The sequence below is a fragment of the Ciconia boyciana genome, chromosome 26 (genome assembly GCF_034638445.1).
Source record: "Ciconia boyciana chromosome 26, ASM3463844v1, whole genome shotgun sequence".
In the NCBI taxonomy this organism is placed as follows: domain Eukaryota; kingdom Metazoa; phylum Chordata; class Aves; order Ciconiiformes; family Ciconiidae; genus Ciconia; species Ciconia boyciana.
Window position 1 is genome coordinate 2,117,892 of NC_132959.1, and position 9,505 is coordinate 2,127,396.

General features: G+C 54.1%; 1 protein-coding gene across 1 annotated transcript in view; it reads right to left on the reverse strand.

Moving 5' to 3' along the window:
- GATAD2B (GATA zinc finger domain containing 2B) overlaps positions 1 to 9,347 on the reverse strand; it is a 44,083-nt gene extending 34,736 nt beyond the window's left edge. Inside the window, exon 1 of the mRNA XM_072846518.1 lies at positions 9,198 to 9,347. The gene's annotated coding sequence lies outside the window, so the exon portion shown is untranslated. The remainder of the gene's footprint in view (positions 1 to 9,197) is intronic.
- Between the last annotated feature and the right edge of the window lie 158 nt (positions 9,348 to 9,505).

Here is a 9,505-nt window from a genome sequence, read left to right on the forward strand (position 1 = left end):
CCGAAACTGCCATATGGTGCCCAGCAATTTATTGAGACATCCTTGGTGGCTTGCAGCAAGCTTCCCAACCCATCATTCCTTTGATTTATCCAAATCTCAGCAAAACACACCGACTAAATACACCCAAGCCCGGAAGGGCGGTTATTTTAAAACGGTATTGCTAAAGAAATTCAGGATCTGACCTTCCGTTAAAGCCATTCCTTTAAAAACAAGTCTCTTAGCATCTTTCCTCTATTTCAGCGGACCCATGTGTTGTTCCAGGGGTACCGAACACGGAGCGTTACGTTAAACCAGTGCCTCGAAATCGAGAGCGGAGGCTCCGGCCACCGAAGTGCCGCCTTCCTCTGCACGGCCGCTGGTTTGTTGAAATTGTTGCAGGGACTAAAACAATAAGCTATTGAAATGCCAAATCGGACACACGCTGCACTAGTAGGTATTTAAAGTTGTCAGGTCTCCAAGATTAAATTAGAATCAGGGACTTTAATAAGAAGCAAGTTAAGGAGTGATTCACAGAAAGGGAAAATGCATTGGGTTTGGACTTACTCAACAAGGGACGACTACCAAGCAACCATTTTGAAACTCTCGGAAAGTCTGCATCTGTCTGATTGATTTCCTTTCACTCAAAATCCCCTTTTAAAAACAAAAAAATCTGAAGAGCATCACCTCTTGGCTGGCGACAAAGGTAAGCCAGACTGCGCGGGGCGTTAACAGATGTGTTTGAGGAGCGGAGGGCTTCGTTCCAGATACAGGAGCAGATCTCCCACCTGCGCGGGTTACACCCGCACATAGGTCGCCCGCTCTGGGTAATCGCTACAAACCACCACCTAAAGGGTGGTTTTAAACTGGGAGCAGCTCAGCTGATGCCCGGATTTCCAGCTACTCCCCAGTCCAAGCCCCGGTGCGGACCTTCACTCAGCCACCTAACTGAGACAACGATCCAACTTTAATGAATACTCGACAGCGTAAGTCTTAAAATTCCCTATGATTACATAGCAAGTCACACAGCATAACGGACAAGTAGGGTTTCCATTCAATATCTCGGCCCCTCACTAAAAACGGGTAGTTGCCGGAGTGCAGACGGAGAGGAGACTACGCCTGTAGGTGTTTGTAAAGATGTTGCAGAGTTTCATTAATTTTACACAGTTTGTTTCCGGATACATGCGTATAGCTCTCGGCGACTGACTGGGAAAACAAAAATACATATATATAAAAGAACCATTTTTAAATGGCAAAGTGTTTAAACATAAAACTCCAGATTACAAAAAAAACCCCAAAACATTATGATTGGCAAAGCATATGGGGCCTTTGAGATAATGTCCTGCCCCCTCCCTCCCTCAGCTCCTCTCAGCAGCGAGGAGTTTCAGCTCTTTTGTCTTTTCAGGGACTAAGTTAATTTTATTCTACTCAAACAGTGACTCTGCTGCAGACAAAAGGAAAAATGAAGACCCACTGCAGTGAAACAAGTTTTATAATTCATTAAAGTGAATTATCTTTCTTCTCCTACAAACTGTGTTAGGCAGTTGGGAAAAGAAAGGAAAAAAAAAAAAAAAGACAAGCAAACCGTTAAACCCAGAACTTGTCAGCAGCAAAAACCTCATCGGCAGGAGGATTTTACGTTATCCATCTCCATTCACGTCTCCCCTGCTCCTCGAAGTGAGGATGTGATACCGGGGCGGTGCAGAGCGAGATCTCGCACATTTGCTTTGCAAGTCTTCGTGCTGGGATGTCGATGAGAAAGCTTCTTCCACAGACCGGAGGAGACCGGGGAGCCGTTCACCAGGGCAAACGGTTTGGGGGAAAAGAGCTAGATTTAGTCTCCGATGAGAGGCATTTCAGGAGGACGCATCCTCCTTCCTTGCTGGGAGCTTGAAGAAACACACTTCCATCTGTTTCCTGGCTGGTAGGGACGCGACCAAAAGGTATTCGGGCTCGGCAGAAGAAGGAAAAAAAGCCTGATCCCAACACATGAGCTCCCCAAGACAGCAGGGGGAGGTCTGGCCTCTTTCCTCCGAAATCCCATTTCCGTAGCTTGCCTCTCGGGACCCCTCTTGCCTTGGGAAGAGGAGGGATGTGCCCGTCTGCTCCCCAGGGGAACCCCAGCCATCCCAGACCGCAACATCAGGCCCAGAAAGATTTGGATGGGGAAAGGCAACGCTTCGAGATGGTGCAGGCAGAAGGGTTTCTATTCCCTGCAAATATTTATCTTCATGCAGGTTTGGTGATAAAGATCCTGTTTCTAGCCCCTGATACCAAACCAGAGTATTAACTGGAATGAAGGATAAGTATTTAAATGTTTTATCTTCACGTATCAAAGCACATAGCTGCTCTGCTCTCAGGTACGGACAGGGCATAACCCAAAGCTGCAGGTCCAGGAGACGGAAAACAGGCAGTAAGCAGCGGCATCCTCTTCCCAAGATGACAGATGGGTTTTAGTTAGGTCTAATCCCAAAGAAAATGGGATTCTTGCATTCATTTTCTGAGATGCAATGAAAATGAGGCCTAAATCCAGGATACTCCAGAAAAATACTCTTATTGGCTTCAGGCGGTTTGAGCTTGTGGTCACTACAACTTGCCCCAGAAGCCCAAGTCCAGCAGCACCGGGGTGCAGAGCAGCAGCACAGCTACCACTGACCCTACAGGATCCAGAACTGGGTGTTTTACACCATTTTTAACTCTTCCGTTGAACCGAAGGGTACACGGCCACAAGTTATTTTATTAGCAGCACCGTCTGGCCCCCGCGCAGCCGTACAGAGCTGCTATTTTGACGCAGGCGCCCGAAAGGCACCAGCGCACGGCTCCGGCAGCCGGCACGCTGGGAGAGGAGAGCGCATGCACCAGCCGCCCCACCGACGGCACCGCGCGTTTGCATATTCAACAGCAGCGAGATTTGCCTTTAAAGACCAGGCATGAAAAATTTACACAGGAAAAGAACCGCGACGAGAACGCCAACTGCTGCGACGAAAACCAATAAGCAGGAGGAAACGCACGGCTCAGGGCAGATCCTCCCGTGACTCTGAGCACAACAGGACACCTTTCCTCCTTCCTCGGCACTCTCCATTGCGCCGCAGGACCAGAGGGGAGACGGCTCATTTCAGCCCGAACCGAGAACTTCTCTGGCTTTTGCTTTCCGTCACCACCTTAATGGTCTTTTAATGCCTCTCTCTCCCCTCTTGCAACTCTTTCCATCATCCGGCGGGATGCTCCTCCGACCGTGAGGAACCAGGCAGGGCTTGTAAGCGAAGGCTGCCTCTAATCTACCACCAGGACTCTGAAATCGGACAATTTCAGGGTTCAGCCCCAAAATACGCACTCAAACCTGAGCAGTAGCACCCTCCACCCAGTGAAAGCCTGTTAAGCCATCCCGGTACGTGCACGGCTCCACCGGAGTTGGTACCACCTACCTGGAAATACCTGCTGCCGCCACAAAGCCGAAAGACTTTGATTACGGATGAAACAAAATGGATGCAGGACTGACATGCAACGGTCACGTCAATGCTCCGTGGAAAAAAAAAACCCCGAGGCTCTTTATAGACTCCTCCGTGCCGGTCTTCAGTCTAATTTTAGAGAGGAGGCTTGGAAGCGCCTCTCCTCACACCCTCCAAATTCCAAATGCTGGTGCTGGTCTTCAGAAGGATTTCAGGCATATTCCGGATACCGTTATCACAAATAACCGGATGATATTCCGCATCCAAGGGGCAGAGTTGTAAAACTAACTGCGATCCGAAGTTTAGCGTTATCCCCCTTTCCTCAATGCATCTTAAATAATCCCGTCTTTGCGAGGGCTGAGCGAGCAATTAGAAGCAATACGCCACATTTATATGAAAATCATGGAGAATTAAAAAAAAAGAATAAATCCCGGCACTGTAGCCTCTTCCCTGACCCACTTCCCGCGGATGGGGATGAGCTTTCCAAGGTCTGTGCATGCAATGAGGCGCTTGACAAACCTAAAAACATTCGACCTGGGTAATCATCCATGTTTTGAACAAGACAAGACCGTAAGGCGACAGGAGGGAACCGATCAGTCACAAGAAGGAAGCCCCTGTACCTTAGGGCAGTATTATCAGCAAACAGGCCAAAGCTCTACTTGAAAACACAGCTTTGTTCTGTTAGAAGTAGCACCTAGAGTTGTTAAAACAAACAGAGGGCAAACCTCACTCTTGTATTCATTATAGAGAGCTCATTGCCCCAGTTATATGGATCACACTGGGGAAAAACAACAAAACCATCCCTGGAACTATTTCAGTTTTTCTTGATTCCATTAAAAACAACAAAAAAGTCCTAACAGCATTCTTTTAAGATTTTGGGTATCTGAAGGGGAGAGAGCAAAGGGGAAGGAATGCCTCCAAGGGAATAGTACGAGATGAAAAAGCTGCCCAGCTCAAGGACGGGACCTGCCATGCCCAAACGACCCCCTCGCACCTGGGGGTCCCCGAGTCCCCGCTCCCCTCCCCAGCCCGAGGCGGTTTCTCTCCGTATCCCCACCAAAGCCGAGCCACGTCCATCGCCGGACGCAGGCACCACGACACCGGGACAGCTTCCATCCTCTGCCCAATTAACCCGGGAAACAATTTCTCTCCAAATCAGGTTTGGCGCATGAAGGCAGCGGTGTCCGAAGGCCGGTTTCCAGTTTAGCTGGAGGTCCGGGAAAGAGCAGGAAAGCTTGGGACGCGCTGCTCGGCTGGCAATGCTCGGGGCAGGGGGAACGTCACCATCAGCCTCAACTCTCCCCATAGAGAGCCGGAAAGCACCACGAGAGCCACCAGGTACGTAGCTCCATTTTAAGGTTAGCTAAACTTTATGTCCATTCATTTCCAGCTTTAACAACAACAAAAAAAAAAACCAAAAAAAAAAAGCAGGAAGACAAGAAGCACTGCACATCCCCAGGCCACCGGCAGCCGTCCAGCCACGAAGCTTTGTCATCCACCCCAACCGGACCGTGAGGGCCCCCGAAAGCAAGATCAGATCCTGAGCGTCACACCAGGCAGGTTGACGTATTTGTCAAAGTCCCAATTTCAGAGTAATGCTCTTTAAGGGAAAAAAACTAATTTTAAAAAAAAAATCTCTTTTTCAAATGACCCAGATAATCCTTTCAACTCCACCTCTCACAATAAATACACGCCAAGGCAAAACGAGCCTCTCCCCGGGCAGACGGTCCACCGGGACGCGTGCGAGCACAGCTCCTCGCTTTTCCACCGCCTTCCACAGAAACCTCCTGAAGAAAGCGCAGCTGAGGCAGAGAATACTTATGATTTTTTTTTTAAATAGCCAAATTACCTGAAATACTGAAACCGATCAAGAGAAATGACGTGAAGTCTATCCATAACAGCGAAGGAGAGAAATACAGGCTCATCGCAACATCTCACTTCCCAGGCCCCGTTGCTTGGTGCATCACCCCGAGATGATGCAAACTAAGTTATGGAACAGCGATATATCATCCCACGTGTTTAAAAAAACCTGCAAAATAACCTACATGCAACAACAACAACAAAAAAGTCACTGCAAATGAAACCCCAGCCATCTGTAACCAGGCTCCTCTGAACCGCCTCGAGATTAAGGAGCAGAAATCCACGAGTCTCTGGGCGAAACCCAAAAAGACGGCTTTCCACGGAGGGATCGCTCGCGGCACCGAGGAGCTACGGAAGCAAATGGATTCCCGAACCGCGTCCGCGCTCGACCTGCCCGCGCAGAAGCGCCAGCGAGGTCTCGGCACGGCAGCTCCGCGTAAAAGTAAGTTTCTTCTCCATCTTCCAGCAGTCGATCCAACGCTATAAAACTGCAGCGGCATGTGGCACGGCCTGATAGGTTGAATTTCTGCGCGTGAGGTGGATAGCTTTACATGGGGATTAGATTTATAGCCAATCTCTTTTTTTTTTTAAAAAAAAAACCCAGAAACATTTCTACGATGTTTCTTTCATTTAAACGATGCAGAGCCACGCGTTCAGTGCTCACACACCAGCAGCTTTAAACACTACCCGAACCAAACGCCCCTTTAAAAAAATAAAAGTTTCTCTCCATGGGGTAATACGCTGGGTTGTTAAAAAAACCCAAAAAAACAGGGATTTCCCCCCCCAGTTCTCGTTATTGCCAAAATGTTTTAAAAAATCAGCGATTCTTACGACAGAGCGGTGCAACAGGACTCCTTCCAAGCCGGGATGAGTGGGGCCGCTTGCCAGACAAAGGCTCCCAAAAAGGGGCGAGTTATCCCGGTGCACAGGGGCCGCAGCCCACTACCCCCCGCAAGATCAGGGTCCGGTGAGCGGTTCGTAGTTGCAGGATGGGGAAGAACAAAGCGCAGAGAATTGTCAATTAACAGGGAAATAAATTAAAAGAAAAAAAAAAGTCTTCGGTGATTGTTTCTCCTTAAATGCTGAAGGGAGTAGTGAGCGACGAGAGCAGCTCAGTGAATGAATCCGGGAAGCTCCTCTCATCCAAACCCCCCTGCATCTTCCGAGCGGTTGATCACGAGCCCCGCACCGCTCCCTCGGAAGAAAACATTGGCAGAAAAGACACTTTCAAGAGCATCTTAAGTTTAATTAACTCTGCCGAGTAGCTATTTCTGCTCTCCCTTTCCCAGAAACATTTGAAAGAAGGCAGTGATCCTCCACCCTGCTCCAGAGCAGCCGGGAGCACAGCAGGGACCGGGATGCTCCAAGTGGAGCCGGGTGCCATGACCGGCAGGAGCCCGTTAGCCATCGGAAGAGGAAGCCAGGCCGCTCTCGGCACGGGCAAACCGCAGCGCTGCAAAGATGGATGCTCCCTGTCAGCTGCACGTCACATTCGGTTTCACGCAGCCTCGTGATCAGGAAAAGCGCCGAAGCGAAGGTTGCACCTCACGCTAAAGATCTTAACGGCTCGGAAATCAGGTCGCCGGCCCCGAGACAGGTCTTTTTGGCCGTTTCCCACCGCCGGGCGATCAACAGCTCCGATGCGCCCAGGAGAACCAGGAATGCAACAAATTCCAGGCATGCTCCTAAATCACGGCGAGGCAGGGGGATCCCTACAGACACCCGACCAAGGGGACACGAACCCCGTTTCGGATAAGGTACAAATGCGGTAAAGGCATCGTTTCACCCCGAGGGTGCCCGGTCCCAGCGGCATCCCAGCTCGACGGCTGCACCGAGCTCCCGCGACGGCCACATGAGCCAAAATCGTGTTTGCCCCCGGTGACAGGAGCATCACGGGCTATTTAAAATCCAGGGATGTGCCAGAGCAGAGCACCAGCATTTCAAGGGGTGGGGGCTCTCCCTGCACACCTAGACAGCTCAAACACGGCCGGCCCTCAGCTCCCCGGTGAGAAGGCACGCGCTCCTCTGCCGGTAGCCAACCACGCACAATCCTTAAAAACCACCGTCCTCTTGAACCGCTTGTTGTTGCAATCCTTCCCCAACCCCCACCGAAGAACACCGAGAAATAAGAGTCAAAACCTCCCACACCTTCTTCCAGAAGGACGTCGTTCCCCACAGGCTCATAACCCCCCCCCCTTCCTCCTCCAGCCTGTCAGCAGCCAAGGCAGGCTCAAAAAAAAAAAAAAAAAATTTAAAAAAATCCCTTTTCGGAGGGTGATTTCAGCAAACAGAAGGCGAGGAAGGCAAGGCAGCTAAAGCGAATCGATACGATCGCATCCATATGCTGTTGCTCTTCCTCCTTGCTTTCAGCTACCCTCCGCTTGCCCAAACCACCTCCTCCTCCTCTCTTCCTGGCAGAGCACCCCCCCCCCCCCCGCCATCAAAGAGACCCTTCTTTCTCGGCACAGAGGGGAAGGGAGAGCATTTCTAAACGCCTTGAACACTCTTATTTTGGGAAATTGAGCAAAGGGGAGAGGAACCATACCGCCCAGCTTCCCAAACACCGAGTGAGGAAGGGCCTGTGCCTCCCCAAAAGCGGGGTTTTCATCCCCCCGGCAAAAGGGGTGCGGGCAGGGCTGCTTGTGCTGCCCGCGCTGCCCGCATGGAAGGAGGAGGCAGTTGCTGGACTCTCTTGCTCCATGTTAAAGCAGAGATGTGAAAGTTTTCCTGGCTGCCCCCCTCCTGGTTTTGACGTGGGGAAGCAGCATCAGGAAAGGGGGGCGGAAAGCAAAGAAAGGAGGCAGAATCCTGCAGGGCAGAAAACCTGGATTCCCAACCGACGGCAGAGCGAGACAGGGACAGTCATTCACCCCTTCCCATCGCCTGCCCAACGAGGGAACAGGGAAACGCCGCGATGGCAACGCTGAAGGAAACGGGAATCGCAGAAGGAAACGGGAATCGCAGAAGGAAACCCAGCAGAAGAGGGAACAAAGGGGGTGCCCCCTCTGGGTGACGGGGGGGAGCAGCCAGCCCCGAGCCCCCCCCATCGTGGGGGGCCGCTCCATCGCGGCGTCGCTCCCCGTGAAGCGGCGGTACCCAGCCCCAACGCCGAGGATGGGGGGGGGGACGGGGGGTGACGGACCCTGCTCCCCCAAACCCTCCAGGTGCGCGGAGAGGCGGCTGCTCCCGCCCCGCTCTCTCGCCTCCGGGTAAAAGGAGGCGGCCGCCCCCGCCCCGCTCTCCCTTGCCCCGGGGACCCCCCACGCACAGCAGGCCCGGAGCCAGGCAGCGCCCGCACCCCGCTTCCCCACCGCCCCCGGCCCAGACAGCCCCGCCCCGGCCCAGACGGTCCCCAGCCGGGCAGGGACCGGCCCCCAGCCCTGGAGGAAGAGCCAACACCCCGTTTTACCACGGGGCATCCCCGCCCCCAGCCCTCCTCGCCCGTTCCCGAGGGCTGGGCCAGCCCCTGCCACCCCCAAACCCCTTGGGCTCTGCCCCCCAGACCCTGGGCTCTGCACCCCCAAGCCCCCTGGGCCCCTGAACCCCTCCGAGCTCTGCACCGTGCTAGTGCCAGCCCCAGAAACCCGGGGCTCTGCCCCTCAAACCGCTCTGCCCCCAAACCCCTCGGCTCTGCCCCCCCCACCGATCTCTGAGCTCTGCCCCCACAAAGGCCCAGCCCCCCCCATCCCCTGCCCCCCAAATCCCTACGCTCTGCCCCCCGAACCCCCCGGGCTCTACCCCCTGCCAGAAGAAACCCCCCTCAACCCCACGGGCGCTGCCCCCAAATACAGACCCCGCTCCCCTCAGCCCCTGGGCTCGCCCCCCCAAAGCCCCGGGCCCTGCCCCCCCCACACACACACCGGTACCGCCACCCCCGCCGGGCCCGGCCCCCTCCGCCTCCGCAGCCCTCACCTGGCTCGGGGGGCGCCGCCCTGGGGGCCGGGGGCGCCGGTGGGTGCCCTGGGGCCGAGCCGGGGCCGAGCCGGGGCCGGGCCGGGCCGGGCGGGCGGAGCAGACGCGGCGCCGCAGCCACCAGCCGCCGCGGAGCGCAGCCGGCACCACCACAAACAATGCCGCTGATTGGGCAGCGGCCCCGCCGCTCTCGCCCCGCCTCCCGACCCCAGACGCGACGCCCATTGGCGCGGCGCGACGACGGACGCGCCGCTTCGCCAATCGAACCCGCAGGCCTCCCCTGTCGGGCCCGCCCCCCGCTTCTTACT